We start from the raw sequence: 27,820 nt of genomic DNA, 5'->3' as shown, positions 1-27,820 counted from the left end.
TACATACATACATACATATTTTTATATATATTATATTATATGTAATATATAATATATTATATGTAATACATATTATATATTATATGTTATATATTATATATTATATGTAATATATATATATTATATAATATATATATATATTTTGAGATGGAGTCTCACTCTGTCACCCAGGCTGGAGTGCAGTGGCACGATCTTGGCTCACTGCAACCTCTGCCTCCTGGGTTCAAGCGATTCTCCTGCCTCAGTCTCCCAGGTAGCTGTGATCCAGGCACCTGCCACCACGCCAAGCTAATTTTTGTATTTTTAGTAGAGATGGGGTTTCACCATGTTGGCCAGGCTGGTCTCAAACTCCTGACCTCAGGTGATCCACCTGCCTTGGCCTCCCAAAGTGCTAGGATTACAGGCGTGCACCACTGTGCCTGGCCTTATATATATTTATACTTTATATATATATATATATAATATATATATTATATATAATATACATTTATACTTTATATATATTATATTTTTAAATATATAATATATATTTTAATATATAATATGTATGTGTTTAATATATATATGTATATATATTTTTTGAGATGGAGTCTCGCTCTGTCTCACCCCAGACTGGAGTGCAGTGGCACGATCTCAACTCACTGCAGCCTCTGGCTCCTGGGTTCAAGCGATTCTCCTGCCTCAGCCTCCTGAGTAGCTGGGAATATAGGCGTGCCTAGGTAGTTTTCGTATTTTTAGTAGAGACAGAGTTTCACCATGTTGGCTAGGCTGGTTTCAAACTCCTGAGGTGATCTATCCACCTCAGCTTCCCGAAGTGCTGGGATTACAAGTGTGAGCCACCATGCCCAGCCTATATTTATATTATATACATTATATAATATATATTTATACAAATATATATAAATATATGTATACGTAATACACATATATAATATATAATGTATTATATATCTATATTATATATTTTATATGCATATTATACATATTATATATATGTATATAGGCTATTCACTATGTTGCCCATGCTGATCTCAAACTCCTGGGTTCAAGCAATCCTCCTGCCTTAGCCTCCTGAGTAGCTGGGATTATAGGAATGTGCCCCTGCATCCTGCTAGGGATCTGTTTTGAAGACAGCTGACAGCATTGCTGATGGATAGAGAAGGGAGATATGAGAGAAGAATCAAGAAGGACACAGTATTTTTGGCCTGAAAAATCAGATGAATAGAGCTGTCACTAATGAGATGGGAGAAGAGTGGGAGAGGAATAGGTTTTGTGGGGAAAGTAAAGATTTAATTTTGGTTATATTCAGTTTGAACCACCAGGACTTACTTTTTTTTTCTTCCTTTTTTTTAATTGACGGGGTTTTTATATCACCAAGTGGAAAAGGTTACCAGGCAGTGAGATTCTTTGCCTGGAGGTCAGGGGAGAGGTAAGAGTTGGTGACACAAATCTGGGGTTGTTGGAATAGCAGTGGGATTGAAAGCCATGGAATTGGATAACAGTGCCTCCAAAGGGAATATAGGTAAGAAGTCCAAGGGCTGTATCTTGGGGACTGTCACCATTTAGAGGTTGAAAAAGTGAGGAGGTGGTGGCTTACATCTGTAATCCTAGCATTTTGGGAGGCTGAGGTGGGAAGATCACTGGAACCCAGGAGTTTGACACCAGGCTGGGCAACATAGTGAGACCTCATCTCTATAAAAAATAAACAAAATTAGTAGGGTGTAGTGGTGAGTGCCTGTAGTTCCTAGCTACTTAGGAGACTGAGACAAGAGAATCGCTTGAGGTATGATCTCACCACTGCACTCCATCCTTGGTGACAGAGCAAGACACTGTGAAAGAAAGAGAGAGAGAGAGAGAACGAAAGAAAGAAAGAGGGAGGAAGGAAGGAAGGAAAAGAAGGAAGGAAGGAAAAGAAGGAAGGAAGGAAAAGAAGGAAGGAAGGAAGAAAGAGGAGGAAGGAAGGAAGGAAAGAAGGAAGGAAGGAAGAAAGAAAGAAAAGAAAGAAAGAGGAGGAAGGAAGGAAGGAAAAGAAGGAAGGAAGGAAGAAAGAAAGAAAGAGAAAAAGAAAGGAAGGAAGGAAGGAAGGAAGGGAGGAAGGAAGGAAGGAAAAGAAGGAAGGAAGGAAGAAAGAAAGGAAGGAAGAAAGAAAGAGGGAGGAAGGAAAAGAAGGAAGGAAGGAAGAAAGAAAGAAAGGAAGGAAGAAAGAAAGAGGGAGGAAGGAAAAGAAGGAAGGAAGGAAGAAAGAAAGAAAGGGAGGAAGGAAGGAAGGAAAAGAAGGAAGGAAGGAAGGAAGGAAGAAAGAAAGAAAGAAAGAAAGAAAAAGAAAGAGAAAGAAAGAAAGAAAGAAAGAAAGAAAGAAAGAAAGAAAGAAAGAAAGAGAGGGAGTCCAGGCGTGGTGGCTCATGCCTGTAATCCCAGCACTTTGGGAGGCTGAGGTGGGCGGATCACGAGGTCAGGAGCTCAAGACCAGCCTGACCAACTTGGTGAAACGCCATCTCTACTAAAAAGACAAAAATTAGCCAGGCATGGTGGTGGGTGCCTGTAATCCCAGCTACTCAGGAGGCTGAGGCAGGAGAATCGCTGAACCTGGGAGGGAGAGGTTGCAGTGAGCTGAGATCGTGCCATTACACTCCAGCCTGGGTGACAAAGCGGCACTCCATCTCAAAAAAAAAAAAAGAGAGAAGAAGAAAATAAATCATATTTAGCCAGGCATTGTGGCTCACATCTGTAGTCCAAGCACTTTGGAAGATCGACAGAGGAGGACAGTTTTAGCCCAGGAGTATGAGACCATCCTGGGCAACATGATGAAACCCCATCTCTACAAAAAAATTAAAAATTTAGCAGGGTGTGGTGGCATGTGCCTGTGGTCCCAGCCACATGGAAGGCTGGGACAGGAGGATCGCTGATGCCCAGGAGTTTGAGGCTACAGTGAGCTATGATGGTGCCAGTACACTCAGCCTGGGCAATAGAGAGACCCTGTCTTCCAAAACCACAATACCAAGGCTGGGTGCAATGGCTCATGCCTGTAATCCCAGAACTTTGGGAGGCTGAGGCGGGTGGAACACTTGAGGTCAGGAGTTTGAGACCAGCCTGGCCAAAATGGTGAAACCCCGTGTCTACTAAAAATACAAAAATTAGCCAGGTGTCGTGGCAGGCGCCTGTAGTCCCAACTACTTGAGAGGCTGAGGCAGGAGGATCATTTGAACCTGGGCCACTTGAACCTGGGAGGCAGAGGTTGCAGTGAGCCGAGATTGCACCACTGCATGCAAGCATGGGCTACAGAGAAAGACTTCATCTCAAAAAAAAAAAAAAAAAAGAAAAGAAAATAATAGGCCGGGCATGATGGTTCATGCCTGTAACCCCAGCACTTCGGGAGGCAGATGCAGGAGGATCACTTGAGGTCAGGAAGGAGGTTGAGACCAGCCTGGCCAACATGGTGAAACCCTATCTCTATGAAAAATACAAAATTAGCCGGGCGTGGTTGCGCTCACCTGTAATTCCAGCTACTTGGGGAACTGAGGCAGGAGAATTGCTTGAACCTGGGAGGTGGAGGTTTACAGTGAGCTGAGATCCCGCCATTGCACTCCAGCCTGGGCAAAAAGAGCAAAACTCCGTCTAAACAAAAAAAAAAAAAGAAAAGAAAAGAATAGCAATTTAGTCACTTTCCAATCTCTATTTCTTCCTCCTCCTCCTCCTCCTCCTCCTCCTCCTCCTCCTCCTCCTCCTCCTCTTCCTCCTCCTCCTTCTTCTTATGTTGTGACTTGGATAAATCTCTTCTTGATGGTTGGCCTTTTCAAGTTTTCTATTTATTTTGGGGTCAGTTCTCAAACTTCCTGCATTCTGGGAAATTTTATCACCTTTTATTTCAAATCCTTCAACTACATTTTGTTTTTTAATCTTAGCAACCAGATTTTTAGTTCCAAGAGGACTTTCTTGTTCTCTATTCATTTTTCAAAGCACACTGTTGTTTAATGGATGCAATAACCTCATATTTCCCTAAAAATACTAACTAGGATCTCTTCAATTATCTGTGCTACCTCTGAAATCCTTTTTTATACTTGTTTACATTGGTCTTCTTTCACATAGCAAGCTTTCCTCAAATGCCTGGAAAGTCTTGTTTGGTGTTTGTTTGGGGTTTTGTTTTGTTTTGAGACAGGGTCTCATTTTGTCACCCAGGCTGGAGTGCAGTGGTATGAAGAGCCTCCACCTCCTAGACTTAAGCAGTCCTCCCGCCTCAGCGTCCTGAATAGCTGGGACTACAGGCGTGTGCCATCACACCCGGCTAATTTTTGTGTGTTTTTTTTTTTATAGAGACAGAGTCTCACTATGTTGCCCAGGCTGGTCTTTTATTATTATTATTATTATTATTATTATTATTATTATTAGAGACAGAGTCTCGCTCTGTCACCCAGGCTGGAGTACAGTGGCGCGATCTTGGCTCACTGCAACCTCCGCCTCCCGGGTTCAAGCCATTCTCCTGCCTCAGCCTCCCAGGTCACTGGGACTACAGGCACGTGCCACCACACCCAGCTAATTTGTGTATTTTTAATAGAGATGGGGTTTTGCCATGTTGGCCAGGCTAGTCTCAAACTCCTGAACTGAAGCGATCCACCTGCCTCGGCCTCCAAAGTGCTGGGATTACAGGTGTGAGCCACCGTGCGTGGCCCCAGGCTGGTCTTGAGCTCCTGAGGTCAAGCATTCGGCCTGTCTCAGCCTGCCGAAGTGCTGGGATTATAGGCGTGAGCCACAGCACCCGGCCTGATGTTGTTTTTTTTTTGAGATGGAGTCTTGCTCTGTCGCCCAGGCTGGAGTGCAGTGGTGCAATCTTGGCTCACTGCAACCTCCGCCCCCCGGATTCACACCATTCTCCTGCCTCAGCCTCTGGAGTAGCTGGGACTACAGGCGCCCGCCACCACGCCCGGCTAATTTTTTGTATTTTTAGTAGAGATGGGGTTTCACCCTGTTAGCCAGGATGGTCTCTATCTCCTGACCTTCTTATCTGCCTGCCTCGGCCTCCCAAAGTGTTGGGATTACAGGTGTGAGCCACTGCGCCTGGCCGGCCTGAGGTACATTTGTAAGAAACAATGAATGCAGCCAGTCCCGGTGGCTCATGCCTGTAATCCCAGCACTTTGGGAGGCCGAAGCAGGTGGATCATCTGAGGTTGAGAGTTCGAGACCAGCCTGGCCAACATAGTGAAACCCCGTCTCTACTAAAAATACAGAAGTTGGCCTGACGCGGTGGCTCACGCCTGTAATCCCAGCACTTTGGGAGGCCAAGGCGGGCGGATCACGAGGTCAGGAGATCAAGACCATCCTGGCTAACACGGTGAAACCCTGTCTCTACTAAAAATACAAAAAATTAACTGGGTGTGGTGGCGGGCGCCTGTAGTCTCAGCTACTTGGGAGGCTGAGGCAGGAGAATGGTGTGAACCCGGGAGGCGGAGCTTGCAGTGAGCCGAGATGGCACCACTGCACTCCAGCCTGGGCGGCAGAGCGAGACTCTGTCTCAAAAAAAAAAAAGAAAAAAAAGAAAGAAAAAAGGAGTGAATGCAAAGGCTCTCCAGGATTTCTGACTGAAGGCTTCATTTTTGGAGGAGTGGGAGGGGCCATGGCGGTGAAAGGGTACCTCTAAAGGAGGAATTTATTTGGGACGGCAGCTCCCACTTCAACTGTCTTCATTATCTTCAGGGTGACCCTCCTGTTTTATTCTGCTGTGCCATGTGGTGGAGGGTTGTTTGAGTGGAGCATTCAGTTAGCACTTAGATTTACAGCCCACATATTACTTCAAATCTTTATCTTAATTCTCATTTCCCAGTCAGAAACTTCTCTAGAATTTTACCGTTAAAGGAGACTCTCTTTTCCAACGTCCTCCCCACCCCCCGATTTTCTAATTTGTTGCTTTCTCCAATATGGGTCATTATTAACTTTTACCCATTCAGTTTCCATCACCCTGACATTTGTTAAAACCTCTAGTTCAGCTGGGCGTGGTGGCTCATGCCTATTATCCCTGCACTTTGAGAGGCCAAGGTGGGTGGATCACCTGACGTCAGGAGTTTGAGACCAGCCTGACCAGCATGGCGAAACCTCGTCTCTACTAAAAATACACCCAAATTAGCCGGGCGTGGTGGTGCAGGCCCTGTAATCCCAGCAACTTGTGAGGCTGAGGCAGGAGAATCGCTTGAACCCGGGAGGGAGAGGTTGCAGTGAGCCAAGATTGTGCCATTACACTCCAGCCTGGGCGACGAGAGCCAAACTCCATTTCAAAAAAAAAAAAACCACCTCCAGTTCACTGGTGAATGAATTGCCTCCTCTGCTTCTTTTAGGTGTGGGTATCTCATTTTTATTTATTTTTATTTATTTATTTGAGACAGGGTCCCAAACTGTCACCCAGCTGAAATGCAGTGGCACAATCTTGGCTCACTGGAACCTCTGCCTCCCAGGTTCAAGCGATCCTCCCACCTCAGCCTCCTGAGTAGCTGGGACCACAGTAGTACACAACCACACTCAGTTCATTTTTGTAATTTTTTTTTTTCTTGTAAAGATGGGGTTTTGCCATGTTGCCCAGGCTGGTCTTAAACTCCTGGGCTCAAGTCTTGTCTCGAACTACTGGCCTCAAGCGACCTGCCTGCCTTGACCTCCTAAGGTGCTGGGATTACAGGTGTGAGCCACCGTGCCCAGCCACAGTTGTTACTTCTGATTTACTCCCTTAGGTGTCTAATCGAAATCTGATTTATGGGTTACTTTTCTTACTACTGCTTCTGATGACGATTTTACTGTGTATTTACTATGAGCATTGTGCTCAGTGGTTCATATTTATTTCATTGCCACAGCAACACTGGGAAGTAGGTATTATTCCCATTTTATAGGTGAGTGTGTCTGCTTAGCCAGAGCCATCCTTTTGAAACACAGCTCTTAAAACCCCAAGTCCTTTCATAGCTTTCTTTCTTTTCTCTTTTTTTTTTTTTTTTTTTTTTTTTTGAGGCAGAGTCTTACTCTGTCGCCCAGGCTGGAGTGCAGTGGCACAATCTTGGCTCATGGCAACCTCCGCCTCCTGGGTTCAAGCGATTCTCCTTGTCTCAGCCTCCTGAGTAACTGGGACTACAGGCACACACCACCATGCTGGGCTAATTTTTGTATTTTTAGTAAAGACGGGGTTTTGCCATGTGGCCAGGCTGGTCTCAAACTCCTGACCTCAAGTGATCCGCCTGCCTCGGCCTTGCAAAGTGCTGGGATTACAGGCATGAGCCACTGTGCTTTCTGTTGCCCTCAGAATAAAAGTCAAAGTAAAAATTCCTTAACTTGGTTTACAAGAAACTCATCGCCTGGTCCCTACAGCTCTGAACTCACCTCATACACTGTGGGCTGCAGCACCACTGACGTTTCCTCAGTTCCCTTCAACACAGTAATCGTGTTCTTGCCGCTGGTTTTCTTCACCTGAACCCTCTCTTGTTCCTATCACCAGCTCCCATTCACCCTTCAGACCTCAGCCTCCGCGTCACTCTCCTCTCCCCTCATATTTCCGTCCCCACCCTGAACTAGGTTAGGCACTCATAGAATGAGTTATCACAGCACTTATTCCATTTCACTGTTATTGCTGGTGAAACAAACATGATAATTAAATATTTCTTCCATCTTTTCCCTTTACCCCAGGAAATAGAGTCTTCTGAGGTCAGACGAGATCGGGTGCGTTCTGGGTGGTATGGCCGCAGACGGTAATAGTCTTTAATGACATGTAGATCAGATTCTGTAGCTTCTCAGTCTCTTTCAGCTATTAAAGATGTGTCCAGTTGGACATATTACAACAGACTACTGGAAGGATCAGCAAACTATGGCCTATGGGCCAAATCTGCTCACTCTGATTTTATATATAAGGTTTTGTTGAAACAGTCACGCCTCACTCATTCTATATTGTCTATGGCTGCTTCCGCACTACATCATTAGAATTGAGTAACTGCTGGCTGGGAGCGGGGGCTCACGCCTGTAATCCCAGCACTTTGGGAGGCCGAGGCGGGCAGATCACCTGAGGTCAGGAGTTCAAGACCAGCCTGGCCAACATGGTGAAACCCCACATCTACTAAAAATACAAAAATTAGCTGGGTGTGGTGGTGGGCACCTGTAATCCCAGCTATTCGGGAGGCTGAGGCAGGAGAATCACTTGAACCCGGGAGGCAGAGGTTGTGGTGAGCCGAGATCGAGCCATTGCACTCCAACCTGGGCAACAAGAGCGAAACTCCATCTCAAAAAAAAAAAAAAAAAATTATTCTGAACTTGATTGTGGTGATGCTTGCACAGCTCCAAGTATACCAAAAAACAATGAACTGTACACTTCAGATATGTGAATTATATGAATGTGAGTTATAGCTCAATAAATCTGTGAAAGAAAGAACAAATAGAAGGAAGAAAAAGAAGGAAGGAGGGAAGAGAGGGAGGAAGGGAAGGAAAGGAAAGAAAGAAAGGAAAGCAAAGCAAAGGAAAGGAAGAGTGTTCAGTTTAAAAGTCCAATTTCTTTTTCTTTTTTTTCCCCAAGAAGGAGTCTTGCTCTGTCACCCAGGCTGGAGTTGAGTGGCGCAATCTCAGCTCACTGCAACTTCCGCCTCCCGGGTTCAAGCGATTCTCCTGCCTCAGCCTCCCGAGTAGCTGGGATTACAGGCACCCGCCACCACGCATTTTTGTATTTTTAGTAGAGATGGGTTTCACCATAGTGGTCAGGCTGGTCTAGAACTCCTGACCTCAGGTGATCTGCCCACCTCAGCCTCCCAAAATGCTGGGATTATGAATGTAAAGCACTGTAGAATAATTTTGCTCATGGAAAATGCTCAAAGTTGAAACAGGTTTAGTAGAAATGAGAAGAAAAATACATACAGATGAAAAATATGCTGATGAAAATAGAGGTTGATGAGCAATGAAAATAGAGTCTTTTGGCCAGAACCGCCGTCTTCCAGTAATTTGCCAAAATGACGAACACAAAGGGAAAGAGGAGAGGCATCCGATATATGTTCTCTAGGCCTTTGAGAAACCATGGAGTTGTTCCTTTGGCCCCATATATGCAAACCTGTAAGAAAGCACTGTTCAAAAAGGAACGCCCCGCAGTGTTACCACGTCTAAACTGGAAGCGTCTACAATGTCACCCAGCGTGCTGTTGGCATTGTCGTAAACAAATGAGTTAAGGCAAGATTCTTGCCAGAGAATTAACGTGCGTATTGAGCATATTAAGCATTCTAAGAGTCAGGATAGCTTCCTGAAGCGCATGAAGGAAAACAATCAGAAAAAGAAAGAAGCCAAAGAGAAAGGTACCTGGGTTCGACTGAAGCGCCAGCCTGATCCACCCAGAGAAACACACTTTGTGAGAACCAGTGGGAAAGAGCCTGGGCTGCTGGAACCTATTCCCCATGAATTAATGGCATAATAGGTGTTAAAAAGAAAAAGAAAAAGAAAAGATCTCTGGGCTGTTAAAAAGAAAAAAAAAAGGAAATGAAAATAGAGGTTGGTAAATAGTGAGAAATGCTATTATAATAAGCAAATACAATTCAGCCCAAATGTCTGATCCCAGGAATTTAGGGTTTGCAAGTATAACTACTTTGCTGTGAAACAAACCTCATGCAAACGCAGGACATGACATTTGTATATATTTCTTTTGTTTGTTTTCCCTAGTCACCATTTTAAGTATATATTTCTTTACATCGATTGCTTCCCTTTCTTCTTTCGAAGGCACCAAACTGGGCCGGGCGTGGTGGCTCACGCCTGTAATCCCAGCACTTTGGGAGGCCGAGGGGGCAGATCACGAGGTCCGGAGATCAAGACCATGCTGGCTAACGTGGTGAAACCCCATCTCTACTAAAAATACAAAAAAATTAGCCGGGCGTGGTGGCGGGCGCCCGTAATCCCAGCTACTTGGGAGGCTGAGGCAGGAGAATGGCGTGAACCCAGAAGGTGGAGCTTGCAGTGAGCCGAGATCACGCCACTGCGCTCCAGCCTGGGCAACAGAGCAAGACTCCATCTCAAAAAAAAAAAAAATTATCAAAGGCACCAAACTGGTAACAAGTTATTTCCAATACAACAGAATAAGTACAAAGAGTATACAAAAATTATATCCATATACAAAAATTAGCCAGGTGTGGTGGTGCATGCCTGTAGTCCCAGCTACTCCAGAGACAGGAGAATTTCTTGACCTGGGAGGTGGAGGTTGCAGTGAGCCAAGATCGCACCACTGCACTCCAGCCTGGGTGACAGAGCAAGGCTCTTTCTAAAAAAAAAAAAAAAAAAAAAAAAAAAAAAAAAAAAAAAAAAAAAAAATTAGCTGGGGCAAGGTGTGGCAGGTACTACAGGGAAGGCAGAGGCACAAGAATCGCTTGAACCCGGTAGGCAGAGGTTGCCGTGAGCAGAGATCACGCCACTGTACTCCAGTCTGGGAGAGTGAGACTCTGTCTCTAAATAAATAAATAAATAAATAAATAAATAAATAAATAAAAATAAGAAAGAAAAAAATAAAACGTAAGAACCAAGGAGAAAAACTCAGCAGATTGCCTAAATCACCAGCGTCTAATTTTGTTTTCCTATTCCCTACTTTCCACCTTTTCCCCCAGTGTTCTCCTCTTCCTCTTCTCCTTCTTCTTCTTCTTGTTCTTCCTTTTCTTCTTCTTCCTCTTCTTTTTTTTTTTTTTTGCGTTTTTGAGATGGAGTCTTGCTCTTGTTGCCCAGGCTGGAGTGCAATGGCACGATCTAGGCTCACTGCCTCCACCTCCCAGGTTCAAGGGATTCTCCTGCCTCAGCCTCTCAAGTAGTTGGGATTACAAGTGCCCACCACCACACCTGGCTAATTTTTGTATCTTTAGTAGAGATGGGGTTTCACCATGTTGGCCAGGCTGGTCTTGAACTCCTGACCTCATGATCTGCCTGCCTCGGCCTCCCAAAGTGCTGGGATTACAGGCGTAAGCCACTGCTCCCGATCTTCCTTTTTTTTTTTTGAGACAGGATGTTGCTCTATTGCCCAGGCTGGAGTGCAATGGCATGATCTCGGCTCACTGCAAACTCCGCCTCCTGGGTTTAAGCAATTCTCCTGCCTCAGCCTCCCAAGTAGCTGGGATTACAGGTGCCCCTCACCATGCCTGGCTAATTTTTTGTATATTTAGTAGAGACAGGGTTTTGCCACTTTGGCCAGACTAGTCTTGAACTCCTGACCTCAGGTGATCAACTCCCCTCGGCCTCCCAAATTGCTGGGATTACAGGCATGAGCCACTGCGCCCGGACTGGTACAATTTTTTTTAAGCATATAAGGGTGCCCCCATATTTGTGTAGCCAAGGCCAGGAGTGTGACTGCTTTGGAATTCTGACTGGGGCACGTGTGGTATAATCCCAGCACTTTGGAAGGTTGGGGTGGGATAATCACTTGAGGCCAGGAGTTTGAGGCTGCAGTGAGCTATGAACATGTCACTGCACTCCAGCCTCAGCAACAGAGTGAGATTCTGTTTCAAAAAGAAACATAAAACAAAAACCAAAAACCTAACCTTTGTTTTGAGAGCCTGCTTCTTTCAGTGTTTCTATCACGCCTCTTTTTTTTTTTTCTTTTTTTTTGAGACAGGGTCTCACTTTGTCGCCCAGACTGGAGTGCTGTGGTGCTTCCACAGTTCACCATAGCCTGGACCTCCTCCGTTCAAGCGATCCTTCCATCTTAGCCCCACAAATAGCTGGGACCACAGGTACAAGTCACCATGCCTGACTAATTTTTGTGTTTTGTGTAGAGATGAGATTTTGCCATGTTGCCCAGGCCGGTCTTCAACTCCTGAGCTCAAGCAATCCGCCCTCCTTGGCTTCCTAAAGTGCTGGGATTACAGGCACGAGCCACTGCACTCAGCCTCTTCTATCACACTTAATGGGGAATTAGAGGTTCACATTCCAGGCCTGGCCTGTCACCTGTACACAGCCCTCTGTTCCTACCACAGCAGATAGAAGATTCTTCCCACCACATCCAGTGAATCACACTGGGAACTTCTTCAGGGTTCTGATGCCGCATAGCAGTTCCTATAGCCAAGGCCTGGTAACCAATAGATGCTCCATAAATGGTGAATAGAGACATACATGGGCTGGCCGCGGTGGTTTATGCCTGTAATCACAGCACTTTGAGAGATTGAGGCGGGTGGATCACCCGAGGTCAGGAGTTTGAGACCAGCCTGGCCAACATGGCAAAACCCCGTCTCTTCTAAAAATACAAAAAAATTATCTGGGCATGGTGGCGGGCAGCCGTAATCCCAGCTACTCGGGATGCTGAGGCAAGAGAATCACTTGAACCCGGGAGGCGGAGGTTGCAGTGAGCCGAGATCCCGCCACTGCACTCTAGCCTGGGCAACTCTGTCTCAAAAGAAAAAGAGAGAGAGAGAGAGAAACATACATGAACAAGCCAGGCATGGTGGCTCACACCTATAATCCCAGAACTTTGGGAGGCTGAGGCCAGTGACCCACTTGAGGCCAGGAGTTTGAGACCAGCCTGGCCAACATGGCAAAGTCCTGTCTCTACTAAAAATACAAAAAAGAAAAAAAAAAGTAAAAAGAGGGGGTGGGTGCGGTGGCTCACGCCTGTAATGCCAGCAGCTTGGGAGGCCAAGCTGGGCAGATCACCTGAGGTCAGGAGTTCGAGACCAGAGTGGCCAACATGGTAAAACCTCATCTTTATTAAAAATACAAAAAAAACTAATTGAGCAAGGTGGCGGGCACCTGTGATCCCAGCTGTGAGGTAGGCTGAGGCAGAAGAATTGTTTGAACCTGGGAGGCGGAGGTTGCAGTGAGCTGAGATCTTGCCACTGCACTCCAGCCTGGGTGACAGAGCGAGTCTGTCTCAAAAAAAAAAAGAAAAGAAAAGAAAAGAAAGAAACATACACAAACAAGTGAATTGAGTGCTCACTACAAGCACTTGGCATTTATATATTATGTCTTCATCTATGCGTATTATTATTTTTTCTTTTTCTTTTTTTTTTTTTAGATGGAGTCTCGCTCTGTCTCCTAGGCTGGAGTGCAATGGCGCGATCTTGCTGCAACCTCGGCCTCCTGGGTTCCAGTGATTCTCCTGCCTCAGCCTCCTGAGTAGCTGGGATTACAGGCATGTGCCACCACTCCCTGCTAATTTTTGTATTTTTAGTAGAGAAGGGGTTTCACCATGTTGGCCAGGCTGGTCTCAAACTCCTGACTCAAGTGATCTGGCTGCCTCGGCCTCTCTAAGTGCTGGGATTACAGGTGTGAGCCACTGCGCCTGGCCTATCTGTGCATATATTTCTAATTACAAAATAATATATGATTACTATATAAAATAGTTATGATTATAGAGGTCTATGAAACATGAGTTTCCCCCACAATCCTGCTTGGCAATAACCACTAAAAGCAATTTGGTTTTTTTTGTTTTGTTTTGTTTTGTTTGAGACGGAGTCTCACTCTGTCGCCCAGGCTGGAGTGCAGTGGTGTGATCTTGGCTCACTGCAACTTCTATCTCCCAGGTTCAAGTGATTCTCCTGCCTCAGCCTCCTGAGTAGCTGGGATTACAGGTGCCCACCACCACCATGCCAGGCTAGGTTGGTTTTGTATTTTTAGTAAAGACAGGGTTTTGCCATGTTGGCCAGGCTAGTCTCGAACTCTTGACCTCGTGATCCACCTGCCTCGGCCTCCCAAAGTGCTGGGATTATAGGCATGAGCCACCGTGCCTGGCCCCAGTACAATTTTTTTTAAGCATATAAGGTTTCCACCATGTCTGTGCAGCCAGGACCAGGAGTGCAACTGCTTCAGAATTCTGACTGGGCCAGGTTTGGTGTAATCCTAGCACTTCGGGAGGCTGGGGTGGGAGGATAGCTTGAGCCCAGGAGTTTGAGGCTGCAGTGAGCTATGAACATGCCACTGCACTCCAGCCTGGGTGACACAGTGAGACCCTTTCTATAACAATAATAATAATAAAGAATTCTGAAAAGGTAGGACTATTGATGATGATGATGATGTTGGACTTCTGTTTACTGAGAATACTGAGTACCAGGCTATTTTCAGAGCACCTTACGTGCATTATCTGCTTTAATTCGAAGAGGTTCTCTGAGACAGGTGCAGGTAAGTGTGTGCTCCTCACAGGAGCAGTAGATCCTAGTGGTACCCGGTTGCCTGGTCTCAAATTTCAGGTATACATGCACGAGATATATGACCTCAGTAGCTTTTTTTTTTTTGAGACAGGGTCTCACTCTCACTGGGGCTGGAGTCAGTGGCACCATCATGGCTCACCGCAGCCTCTACCTCCTGTGCTCAAGTGATCCTTACCCTCCTGTTCAGCCTCCCGAGTGGCTGGGACCACAGGCTCATGCAACACGCCCAGCTAATTTTTCTACTTTTTGTAGAAACAGGGGTCTCACTATGTTGCCCAAGCTGGTCTTGAACTCCTGGGCTCAAGCGATACTCCAGGCTCAGCCTCAGCCTCCCAAAGTGCTGGGATTACAGGCATGAACCACTGCACCTGGCCCAGTAACATTCTTACCCTCTCTGTGCCTTAGGTTTCTCGGTAAAACAAAGATGATAATAACACCTCCCTCGTAGGGTTGTGGCCCAGATGCAATGAATGAATGAATATGTACCAAGCATGTGACATGCCTGGCGTGATTTTACAGATGAGGACATGGAGGTGATCCTGCCTAGATTCAAAGCTGCATTCACCAGCCTGATTCCCGAGCATGAGCGGTCAGTGCCTGCTCAGCCCTTCCAGGCAGCCCTTTCTGGGGGACAGCCTGTTCCTGGGTCTCTGAGGCAGTATGGGGAGGTGGAGTCAGGGAAAGTTCACTTCTTGATCCTTCCTGTGTTTCCTTAGCTGCTGAGCACAACAGTGGCTTTCGTAATTAAACAGTAGACACTCTTAGGAGAACTAGGAGCAAGCCCTTTCCACTCTAAAACCCTCAGAATTGCTACGCTGGTTTTAAAATGAATTTGTGTAACTCCCTGGGAAGGTCTCAGGGTCATGTGTTCTGTGGGAGAATCATTTCCTGCTTGGCCTGAGGGAAGAGCTGCTTCTTCCTGCTGAGATTCAAGCCAGTGGAGGCAAGCCTGAGTGCAGATGCCACAGCCCATCCCTGACCCTCCCGCCCCCACCCGGGACTCTGTTGTGGGTAGTTGGCAGAAAATGAAAGGGAAGGGGGCTCTGTTCACAAAGTTGCTCTGCAAATCATTTATTTATTTATTTATTTTAAAGTTCTTTTTTTTTTTTTTTGATACAGGGTCTAGTTCTGGCACCAGGCTGGAGTGCAGTGGCGTGATCTCAGCTCACTGCAACCTCCACCTCCCAGGTTCAAGCAGTTCTCCTGCCTCAGCCTCCCGAGTAGCTGGGATTACAGGTGTGCACCGCCACACTTGGCTAATTTTTGTGTTTTTAGTAGAGATGGGGTTTCATCACATTGGCCAGGCTGGTCTCAAACTCCTGACCTCTCACCTCCACCTCCCAAAGTGCTGCCTTTTTTTTTTTAGACAGTTTCGCTCTTGCTGCCCAGGCTGGAGTGCAATAGCACGATCTCGGCTCACCTCCCAGGTTCAAGAGATTCTCTTGCCTCAGCCTCCCAAGTAGCTGGGATTACAGGCACCCGCCACCACGCCCAGCTAATTTTGTATTTTTAGTAGAGACAGGATTTCTCCATATTGGTCAGGCTGGTCTCGAACTCCTAACCTCAGGTGATCTGCCCGCCTCAGCCTCCCAAAGTGCTGAGATTATAGGCGTGAGACACTGCTCCCTGCCTGGAAAGAAGTTTTAAAAGATGCTTATAGAAAAAGGACAAAAATTATTTCTCTTTTTTTTTTTTTTGAGACAGGGTCTCTCTCTGTCTCCCCAGCTGGAGTGCAGTGGCCTGATCTCAGCTCACTGCAGCCTGAACCTCCCAGGCTCAAGCAATTCTCCCACCTCAGCCTCCCAAGTAGAAACACATTTGGGATTACAGGTGCATGCCACCACACCTGGCTAATTTTAGAATCATTTCTTTTTAAAAAAAAAAAAAAACTGAGGTTTAAGAGGGAATGTGAGAAAAAGAGGGCTGCTCCCCATCTGCACTCCCCCAACTCCTGAAGCCCCTTACTAGCAGAGGGCGGGCTCCCAGGCCTGAGGGTGGGAGTGACAGAGCAGAGGGCACTTGGCCAATGGCCCTGTTCCTATCCCTACCCAGAGGCCTTTGCACACCCTGACCTCTCCTGGACTAGGGCTCCTCCCTCCCTCTTCCTCCACTCTCTACCCCACCCCCTTCTTCCTATCTATCATTTTGGAGAGTCATTTAATTCCTGGGGTTTCTGTGTGTGCTGAGTCTGTGCGTGTGTCGGGAGAAAGGAGCCCGGCTTCTATCCAACTGAAAAGAAAGAGGAATAAACCACAAAACCAAAACACACACACAAAGACAACTTGGAAGGCAATATTTATTGTGATTTTGCTTTTGCTTTAATACGTAATATGTATACATGTTCCAGACAACACATTTGGGAACACAAAATAAAAATAAGGTTGCTTACGACCCCGGGAGCTAGCTAACCTTTGCTGACAATTTCTATCTTCTCTTTGGGTTTCAGGACATCCGTTATGTTGGGGCGTTCTGCACCCTCTGGCTGGGGAAGAGAACTCATCTGTCACCTCACTTCTTCAGTCTCTCCCCACTCTAGGATTTAGAGGGCGTAGTCAAGGGAGAAGACCTGGGACAGGTTAAACCAGAGGGGTGGCTGGTGCAGAGGACTGGACAGGAAATGCAACTTTGTCCCTCAGCTGCTGTGGGAAAGGACTTCGTGAACAATGAGTTGGCCAGAGAGTAGGGCTTCATCCTACTGCCCAGAGAGGCCACCTTGACTCAGCAGAAAGGTCCCCAGGGAGAGAGCATAGTTCCCCAATTTCCTTCATACTTTTTATCTTTTTCCTTTTTTTTCTGAGACATGGTCTTGCTCTGTCACCCAGGCTGGAGTATAGTGGCACAATCATGGCTTACTGCAGCCTCAACTTCTGAGGCTCAAGCAATCCTCCTGCCTCAGCCTCCCAAGTAGCTAGGACTAGAGGTATGTGCCACTATATCCGGCTAATTTTTAAAAATTATCTGGGCCAGGTGCGGTGGCTCACGCCTGTAACCCCAGCACTTTGGGAGGCCGAGGCAGGTGGATCATGAGGTCAGGAGTTCGAGACCAGTCTGGCTAACACGGTGAAACCCTGTCTCTACTAAAAATACAAAAAATTAGCTGGGCGTGGTGGCGGGCGCCTATAGTCCCAGCTACTCGGGAGGCTGAGGTAGGAGAATGGCGTGGACCCGGGAGGCAGAGCTTGCAGTGAGCTGAGATCGCGCCACTGCACTCCAGCCTGGGCAACAGAGCCAGACTCTCTCAAAAAAAAAAAAAAAATGCAAAATATTAGCCGGATGTCTGGAGGCAGCGCTTGCAGTGAGCCGAGATCTTGCCGCTGCACTCCAGCCTGAGTGACAGAGTGAGACTCTGTCTCAAAAAAAAAAAAAAAAAAAAATTAGCGGGTGTGGTAGTGTGCACCTGTAATCCCAACTACTTGGGAGGCTGAGGCAGGAGAATCACTTTAACCCGGGAGGCAGAGGTTGCGGTGAGCTGAGATCATGCCATTGCACCCCAGCCCAGGCAACAGTGTAAGAATCCATCTCAAAAAGAATTATCTGTAGAGTCAGGGGTCTGCCTATGCTGCCCAGGCTGGTCTCAAACTCCTAGGCTCAAGTGATCTGCCCACCTGGGCCTCCCGAAGTGTTAGGATTACAGGCGTGAGGCACCAGGCTTGGCCTTCATGCCTTTTAAAATGTATTCATTCACTCACTCATTAAACATTAACTGCTCCCTACCCTGGGCAGGCTCTGGGGCCTCTCAGGTGGCGAAGTTGCCAACTGGGTCCTCCAACAGCCTGCTTCTGACCTGGGGAAAGTAAGATACAATAAATGTTCCCAAGGAATGCGGGGGAAGGGAGGAGGAAGAGGGGAGAGAAGGAAGGGCGTGTAGCAGTATCCCCTGCATGTGTGGGCCATTTGTAAAAGGATATTACATATTACAACAGCATTTTTCTTTGGAAAATGCAAAACAAAACTCTAACTTTGTTCTTAATGCAGACTATGGAAAGTAAATTGTGAGGAAATCTTGACCCTTGGGGGTTATCATGGGTCCCTTCAGCTAAGCCTGCGGGGAGGGCAGGGAGTAGGGCAGGCCTTGCCACTCTCCAGGGGCCTCTCAGTAGAACGTGACCTATTTCTATTTACTAGAATGGCAAGGGCAGAGGTGCAGGAACGGGAAGAGGACATACCTCACTGGAGAGCCAGGAATCTGGGCCCTGAGAGTCAGAGGGAGAGGTTGGCAAATTCAGGGACACACAGCTGTGTGCAGTGGCTCCTCCTGTAATCCCAGCATTTTGTGAGGCCAAGGCAGGAGGGTCACTTAAGCCTTGGAGTTCAAGACCAGCCTGGGCAACAAAGTGAGATCCAGTCTCTACAAAAAATAAAAAAATTGGCCGGGCACGGTGGCTCACGCCTGTAATCCCAGCACTTTGGGAGGCCGAGGAGGGTGGATCACCTGAGGTCAGGAGATTGAGACCAGCCTGACCAACATGGAGAAACCTCGTCTCTACTAAAAATTAGCCGGGTGTGGTGGCTCATGCCTGTAATCCCAGCTACTCGGGAGGCTGAGGCAGGAGAATCGCTTGAACCTGGGAGGTGGAGGTTGCGGTGAGCCGAGATCGCACCATTGCACTCCTGCCTGGGCAACAAGAACGAAACTCCATCTCAAAAAAAAAAAAAAAAAATTGTCTGGGCACCGTGGCGTGTGCCTGTGGTCCCAGCTATGTGGGAGACTGAGGTGGGAGGATCAAGGTGGGAGTTCAAGGTTGCAGTGAACTATGATCCAGCCTCTGTGACACAGGCTGGTCTCGAACTCCTGGCCTCAACTGGTCTGCCTACCTCGGCCTCCCAAAGGTTTTGTAGGCCATAAGGTCATGGTGGTACCCACTCAACTCAGCTGTGGGGCACAAAAGCAGCCAGAGGCACCTACTTAATCAACTGGGTCTGACTGTGTTCCAATAAAACTTTATTTATGGACACTGAAATTTGAATTTCGTATCATTTGTAGAAAAATGTCAAGAAATAGTACTCTTAAAGTTTTTTCCCCACCTTTAAAAATGTTACAATCATTCTTGGCTTGCAGGGGTCCTACAAAACCAGGGAGTCAGGTGGTAATGATGTGTCAATGTAGATTCATCACTTGTCACAAATGTACCACTCTGATGGGGGAGATATTGAAAACGGAGGAGGCTATTCATGTATCGGGGTAGGAAGTATACAGGAAATATGGTATCTTGTGCTCAATTTTGCCACAAACCTAAAACCGATCTTAAAAAATAAAGCCTGTCTGCCAGGTGTGGTAGTTCACGCCTGTAATCCCAGCACTTTGGGAGGCCAAGGTGGGGGGGGTCACCTGAGGTCAGGAGTTTGAGATCAGCCTGGCCAACATGGTGAAACCCCATCTCTTTTAAAAAAATACAAAATTAGCCAGGCATGGTGGCATACGCCTGTAATCCCAGCTACTCAGGAGGCTGAGGCAAGAGAATTGCTTGAACCCAGGAGGCAGAGGTTGCAGTGAGCCGAGATTGCACCATTGCACTCCAGCCTGGGCAACAAGAACATTACTCCATCTCAAAAAATAAATAGGCCGGGCATGGTAGCTCATGCCTGTAATCCCAGCACTTTGAGAGGCCGAGGCGGGCAGATCACTTGAGCTCAGGAGTTCAAGACCAGCCTGGCCAACATGGTGAAACCCCGTCTCTACTAAAAATACAAAAATTAGTCGGGCGCTTGAACCCAGGAGGTGGAGATTGCAGTGAGCCGAGATCATGCCACTGCACCCCAGCCTGGGCGGCAGAGTGAGACTCCATCTCAATAAATAAATAAATAAATAAAGCCTATTTAAAAAGAAGAAGAAAGAAAGAAAAGAAAACAGGAAGCAAGCTGAGAAATTAGCCTGTGGCCTGTATTTGCTGATCCCTGTTTTAGAGAATTACAAAAAATTGCTCCATCCTCCAGTAAGATATTATATAAGTTAGTTTATTATTTCTCGGGAATAGCAATTATAAGACTGGGCATACCTGGGCATAGAACTGGCTCACGTCTATAATCCCAACACTTTGGAAGGGTGAGGCAGGAGGATCACTTGAGGCCAGGAGTTCCAGACCAGCCTCAGCAACATAGTAAGGTCTCTACAAAAAAAAATTTTTTAAAGAATAACAATTATGACAAGCATTAAATCATTCTGTATAAATTATACAAATCAAATATTGAATATAAGATAATAGAAAATTATCATTGTTGCAAATATGTTGTAATTATTCAACGGTTTTCATATTAGATTCTAGAAAATAACAAGATTTTTGGCATCCTGGGCAATCAAGATTTTGAGACCAGCCTGGCCAATATGGCAAAACCACATATCTACAATTTTTTTTTTTTTTTTTTAAGATGGAGTCTCACTCTGTCGCCCAGGCTGGAGTGCAATGGCACCATCTTGGCTCACTGCAACCTCAGAATCCCAGTTACAAGCAATTCTCCTGCCTCTGCCTCCTGAGTAGCTGGGACTACATGTGTGTGCCACCACGCCCAGCTAAGTTTTTGTATTTTTAATAGAGATGGGGGTTTCACCGTGTTAGCCAGGATGGTCTCCATCTCCTGACCTCGTGATCTGCCCACCTCAGCCTCCCAAAGTGCTGTGATTACAGGCATGAGCCACCGCGCCCGGTCCAAAAAGATTTTTTAAAATCAGCCTGCGTGGTGGCACATGCTTGTAGTCCTAGGTACTGTGGAGGCTGAAGCAGGAAGGTGGCTTTAGTCCAGGAGTTCAAGGCTGCAGTGAGCCATGATCAGACCACTGCACACCAGCTTGGGCAATTAAGCAAAACTCCATCTCTTATTAATAAAAAAAAAAAAAAAAAAAAAAGGCACCCGGGCACAGTGGCTCACGCCTGTAATCCCAGCACTTTGGGAGGCCGAGGCAGGAGGATCATGAGGTCAGGAGATCGAGACCATCCTGGCTAACACGGTGAAACCCCCTGTCAACTAAAAATACAAAAAAATTAGCTGGGAGTGGTGGCGGACGCCTGTAGTCTCAAGCTACTCAGAAGGCTGAGGCAGGAGAATGGCGTGAACCGGGGAGAAGGAGCTTGCAGTGAGCTGAGATTGTGCCACTGCACTCCAGCCTGGGCAACAGAGCAAGACTCCATCTCAAAAATAAATACATACATACATACATACATAAATACATACAATAAAAAAAGACCGGGCACAGTGGCTCATGCCTGTAATCCCAGCACTTTGAGAGACGGGCAGGAGGATTGTTTGAGCCCAAGAGTTGGAGACCAGCCTGGGCAACACAGGGAGAACCTGTTACTACACAAAGTAACACGACTAGCTAGATGTGGTGGCCCTTGCCTGTGTACCCAGCTACTGGGGAGGCTGAGGTGGGAGGATCACTTGAGCCTGGGAGGGCAAGCATCGGTGTGCTGTGATCGCACCACTCTACTCCAGCCTAGGTGAGAGAGTGAGACCCTGCCTCAAAATACATAAATACATACATACATACAAACTAAAAAGAAAAAGATTTTTATCTAAGACAGATAATTTTAACTACAGTTGCTGTTTAATATGCAAAATTATGTGGTCAAGTAGATATATAGTCAAAAAGTACTTTGGTTTAATGGATTCTTTGTCAGTGTTTTTTCCTAGTTTTTCTCAAAATCCATCAGTTACAGAGTGTGGAAGTTGAAGGTAAATTCACATCCTGCTCCATCTGCAATGTATTAATGCCATGTTTTGCTAAAACTAGTATCTAAAGTATTTCCTTTTATTCTGGCAGTGCATCTAATTTCTCCTGAAATCTGGTGATGTAGATGAGTCATTTAGTGTGGCTGGTGGAAACAAATGCTTAAGACAGTGCCTAGATTATAGTAAGCAACTGTATGCATATATTTTAAATGAATAAAATTCCTTTTTAAAGAAATTTGCGGCGCAGACCTCATGCGTCCAGGCAGGAGGTCGCTGTGACCCAGGCCTCTGCTCCCCAGCGAGTGTGGCAGCCCAGAGCCATGGCTCTCGCCAGTGGTTTATGTGGCGCTTGAGGCTACAAGTCCAAGCATCTTCCGCTCAAGGAGAAGTTAGAAGATGAGTTCCTCTGGACTTTGGACATCTGCAGCGAGGGAACTCCCCAGGCCACCGGGTTCTTTGAAGCAATGGTAGCCGGGAAGTTGATTCACTCTAAGAAGAAAGGTGATGGCTGTGTGGACACAGAAAACAAGTTTCTGAAGCTGGTGGCTGCCATCAAAGCCGCCTTGGCTCAGGGCTAATGTGCCCTGAAGGCAGAGTCCAGGGACCTTGACCCAGCTGCTCTCAGCAGACACTTCATGACAGGACGGACTGAAACGTCTCATGGACACCTGGTCTTCCCCTGTTCTCGCAGCTGCTGTTGGGGGCAGAGGTTGACACCCCCGGTCTTTACCTCTGTGTGGTAGAGTCTGTTTGTATGTGTCTTCCCCAGAATCCACACCACCCTACCCTACTCCTGTTCCCCGATTTCATCATATCTCTGTGCATACTCTGTGTCTCCCCGGTTGTGTCCCAGATTTTGGGGGATGTCCCACCTCAGGCTTCCTTCTCAAAGGGAAGCCAAGAGAGGCATCAGGATGGGTGAGTCTCTGATTGTGGCAACGTTTGCAGCCGTTCACAATTCAACAAATATTGGACGAATTTAACTGAAAAAAAAAAAAAAAAGAAATTTGCCCTGCTGTCTAGAGAAAAATAAGTTTCTTGTATTTATTCATGTATTTATGTATTTATTTATTTTTGAGACAGGGTTTACCCTGTCACCCAGGCAGGAGTGTAGTGGCACCATCTAGGCTTACTGCAACCTCTGCCTCCCTGGCTCAAGTGATCCATTCCTACCTCAACCTCTTGAGTACCTGGGACCACAGATGAATGCCCCCACTAATTTTCTTCTCCTTCTTTTTTTTTTTTTTTTTTTTTTTTTTTTTTTGGTAGAGATGGGTTTTTGCCATGTTGCCCAGGCTGGTCTCAAACCCCTGAACTCAAGCAATCCCTCCACCTCAGCCTCCCAAGGTGCTGGGATTACACGTGTGAGCCACCGTTCCTGGCCCACTTTTTTAAGTAGTAGAGTTGGAGTCTTGCTATGTTGCTCAAGCTGGTCTCAAACACCTGGCCTCCAGCAATCCTGCCTCAGCCTCTCAAAGTGCTAGGATTACAGGTGTGAGCCACTATGCCTGGCCAATAAAATTTTAACAGGCTTTTTTTTTTTTCATGGATCTCATGATTTAAAATTTTTTTTTTTTGGTTGGGCACTGTGGCTCATGCCTGTAATCCCAGCACTTTGGAAGGCCAAAGGAGGGAGGATCCCTTGAGGCAAGGACCTTAAGATCAGCCAGGGTAACATGGCAGACCTCACCTCTACAAAAGAAAAAAGTTTTAAATTAGCCAAATGTGGTGGTGTGTGCTTGCAGTCCTTGCTACTCGAGGTGCTGAGGCTAGAGGATTGCCTGAGCCCAGGAGTTCGAGGCTGCAATCAGTGATGATCGCACCACTCTACTCCAGCCTGGGAGACACAGCAAGACAGCCTCGAAAGAAAAAAAAAAGTTTTAAATGGACAAAAATTAAGTAAACATTTTTTTCTGATGCCTGGGGAGAAATTATTTCATGATTTAGGATTTTATTATTTACAACAGTCTAAAATAATATCAGTGTCCTCCCACCCATTAGGATGGCTACTTTCAAAAAACAGAAAATAAGTGTTGGTGAGGATATGGTGAAAGTGGAACCCCGGTGCACTTTTGGTGAAAATGTAAAATGGTGCAGCTGCTGTGGAAAACAGTATGATGGTTCCTCAAAAAAATTAAAAATAGAAGTTTAGGCCGGGTGCAGTGGCTCACGCCTGTAATCCCAGCACTTTGGGAGGCTGAGGTGAGAGGATCATGAGGTCAGGAGATCGAGACCATCCTGGCTAACACGGTGAAACCCCGTCTCTACTAAAAATACAAAAAATTAGCTGGGCGTGGTGGCGGGCGCCTGTAGTCCCAGCTACTCAGAGAGGCTGAGGCAGGAGAATGGCATGAACCTGGGAGGCGGAGCTTGCAGTGAGCCGAGATCGAACGACTGCACTTCAGCCTGGGAGACAGAGTGAGACTTGTCTAAAAAAAAAAAAAAAAAATAGAAGTTTAACTCTATGATTCAGCAATTCCACTTCTAGGTATATACCCAGAAGAATTGAAAGCAGAGTCTCCAATATATATTTGTATTCCCATGTTCATAGTAGTATTATTCGAAATAGCTAACATGTGGAAACAATCCAAGTGTCCATCTAGAGATGAATGAACAAGCAAAATGTGGTAGATACACACAATGAACTATTATGATTCAGGCTTAAAAAGGAAGGAGATTTCATAGTATGCTACGACATGGATGAAACTTGAGGACTTTATGCTAAATGAAATAAGCCAATCACAAAACGACGACTACTGTATGACTCTACTTATATAAGATAATTATAACAGTCAAAATCATAGAGACAGAAAGTAGAATCGTGGTTGCCAGGGACTGGAGGGAGGGCTGAATGAGGAATAATTGTATAACTGGTATAAAGTTTCAGTTTTATAAGAGAAAATAATAAGATGTATGGTGGTGATGGTTGAACACTGTAAATGTATTCAGTGCAATTGAACTGTACACTTAGCAATAGTTCATTTCATCAATTTTATTTTATGTTCTGTTTTTTTGTTTTTTTAGAGACAGTGTCTCATTCTGTCACCCACACTGGAGTGTAGTGATGTGACTGTAGCTCACTGGAGCCTTGACCTCCTGGGCTCAAATGATCCTCCCATCTCAGCCTCCCAAGCAGCACCAAGGGCTTGGTGTGGTGGCTCACCCCTGTAATCCCAGCACTTTGGAAGGCCAAGGCTGGCAGATCACTTGAGGTCAGGAGTTCAAGACCAGCCTGGCCAATATGGCCAAACCCTGTCTCTACTGGAAATACAAAAAAATTAGCCAGGTATAGTAGCAGGCGTCTGTAGTCCCAGCTACTGGGGAGGCTGAAGCAGAAGAATTGCTTGAATCCAGGAGGCAGAGGTTGCAGTGAGCCGGGATTGTGCCACTGCACTCCAGCCTGGGTGACAGAGCCAGACTCCATCTCAAAGCAAACAAGCAGAAAAACCAAGTAGCACCAAGCAGGTGTGAGCCACCATGCCTGGCTATTTATTTATTTATTTATTTTTAAGAGATGGGGTCTTGCTATGTTACCCAGGCTGGTTTCAAACTCCTGGGCTCAAGCAATCTTTCTACCTCAGCCTCCCAAAGTGCTGGGATTACAGGAATTAGCCACCATGCCCAGCTCTGTATTTTATTTTATTTTGTTTATTTATTTATTTTTTGAGACAGAGTCTTGCTCTGTTGCCCAGCCTGGAATGCAGTGGCACAGTCTCAGCTCACCACACCCTCTGACTTCCAGGTTCAAGTGATTCTCGTGCCTCAGCCTCGCAAGTAGCTGGGATTACAGGCATGCACCACCACACTCAGCTAATTTTTGTATTTTTAGTAGAGGCAGCGTTTCACCATGTTGGCCAGGCTAGTCTCGAATTCCTGGCCTCATGTGATTTGCCTAACTTGGCCTCCCAAATTGCTTGGCTTACAGGTGTGAGCCACCATACCCAGCCCATGTATTTTAACATAATAAAAAAATAGGAAGAAATCATGTCAATGTTATATGCTAATAAACTTTAGCAGTACTTACTATTTGTAGTAATAAAGTTTCTTTCTTTCTTTTTTTTTTTTTTAGAATGAGTCTCTCTGTCACCCAGGCTGAAATACAGTGGCACAATGTTGGCTGACTATAACCTCCACCTCCTGGGTTCAAGCGATTCTCCTGTCTCAGCTTCCCAAGTAGCTGGGATTACAGGTGTGTGCCACCACACCCGACTAATTTTTGTATTTTTTAGTAGAGACAGGGTTTTGCCATGTTGGCCAGACTGATCTTGAACTTCTGGCCTCGGCCTCCCAAAGTGCTGGGATTACAGGCGTGAGCCACCTCTCTGGCCATAAAGTTTCTATAATAATAAGCAGTTGACATGATACAATCAGCAGGTCCTTACATAGTAATTGTGAAGTTATGTCTGTGTAATTCTCATTTTGTAGATTCTTTTAAATTACATATTTATTTATTTATATTTTGAGACAGAGTCTCACTCTGTTACCCAGGCTGGAGTGCAATGGTACGATCTCAGCTCACTTCAACTTCCGCCTACGAGATTGAAGCAATTCTCCTGCCTCAGCCTCCTGAGTAGCTGGGATTACAGGTGCCTCCTACCATGCCCAGCTTGTTTTTGTATTTTTACTAGAGATAAGGTTTCACCATGTTGGCCAAGATGGTCTCAAACTTCTGACCTGAAGCGATCCTTTTGCCTTGGCCTCCCAAAGTGCTGGGATTACAGGTGTGAGCCACCATGCCTGACCTTTTAAAAATGTTATTTTATTCATTTTATTTTATTATTCTATCCTTATCCCATGACCGTTGCTTCCAGGAGGGGATGGAAAGAGAGGTGTGGGCTACAGGGAGAGCCTGAAATGACTCCCTGCAAGGAGTACCCCCAATCATTCTACAGAGTGGCTTCTTTCTACTCTCGTTTTCTGTCTCCTGAAGTACAGAACCCTATTGGCAGTTTGTTTTTTCTCAAGTTCACACTGGCTTGGCTTCCTGAAATGCAGTACTATCTTGTTTCATCTATTCCCTTCCTCAAAGCTGTTTTTTATTGGTTCTTTTTCCTATCTTCCTCAACACTACTGCAACGTATCTTTGAATAGCTTCTCTAGTCTATCTTCTTCTACCATCTCATTATTCATTCATTCAATAAGGATACCAGAGGTTTTTTGTTTTCGTTTTTGTTTTTTGTTTTGTTTTTGTTTTTGTTTTGAGACGAAGTCTCACTGTGTAGCCCAGGCTGGAGTGCAGTGGTGCAATCTTGGCTTACTGCAACCTCTGCCTCCCAGGTCCCAGTTCAAGCAATTCTCCTGCCTCAGCCTCCTGAGTCTGGGATTACAGGCGGCTAACTATATTTTTAGTAGAGACAGGGTTTCACCATGTTGGCCAGGCTGGTCTCAAACTCTTGTCCTAAAGCAATTCGCCCGCCTTGGCCTATCAAAGTGCTGGGATTACAGGCGTGATTACAGGCGTGATCTGCCATGCCCGGCCTCCTCTTCAATTACCTTAACTCAATAGTTTTTTAATAACGTTGTTTAGTTTCAAGTACAGGATTTGTGGTTTTCTTTCTTTCTTCTTTTCTTTTATTTTCTTGATTTATTAATTAATTTATTTATTTTTGGGGTGGAGTCTTGCTCTGTCGCCCAGGCTGGAGTGCAATGGCTCGATCTCAGCTCACTGCAAGCTCTGCCTCCTGGGTTCACGCCATTCTCCTGCCTCAGCCACTTGAGTAGCTGAGACTACAGGCGCCCGCCACCATGCCGGCTAATTTTTTGTATTTTTAGTAGAGACGGGGTTTCACCGTGTTAGGGAGGATGGTCTCGATCTCCTGACCTCATGATCCTCCCACCTCGGCCTCCCAAAGTGCTGGGATTACAGGCGTGAGCCACCGCGCCTGGCCTCTTCTTTTCTTTTCTTTTTTCTTTTTTGAGACAGGGTCTTGCCCAGGCTAGAGTGCAGTGGCATGACCACAGCTTACTGCAGCCTCCACCTCCTGTGCTGAAGCAATCCTCCCACCTCAGCCTCTGGAGAAGCTGAGACTACAGGCAGTTGCCTTTGTGCC

General features: G+C 46.1%; 1 pseudogene; it reads left to right on the top strand.

The window, feature by feature from the left end:
• The first annotated feature begins 8,945 nt into the window (after positions 1-8,945).
• On the top strand, positions 8,946-9,445 carry LOC115837505 (annotated as a pseudogene).
• Positions 9,446-27,820: the final 18,375 nt, after the last annotated feature.

Source organism: Nomascus leucogenys, chromosome 12, assembly GCF_006542625.1.
Source record: "Nomascus leucogenys isolate Asia chromosome 12, Asia_NLE_v1, whole genome shotgun sequence".
Classification (NCBI taxonomy): domain Eukaryota; kingdom Metazoa; phylum Chordata; class Mammalia; order Primates; family Hylobatidae; genus Nomascus; species Nomascus leucogenys.
This window is presented reverse-complemented; position numbering and strand designations above follow the sequence as displayed.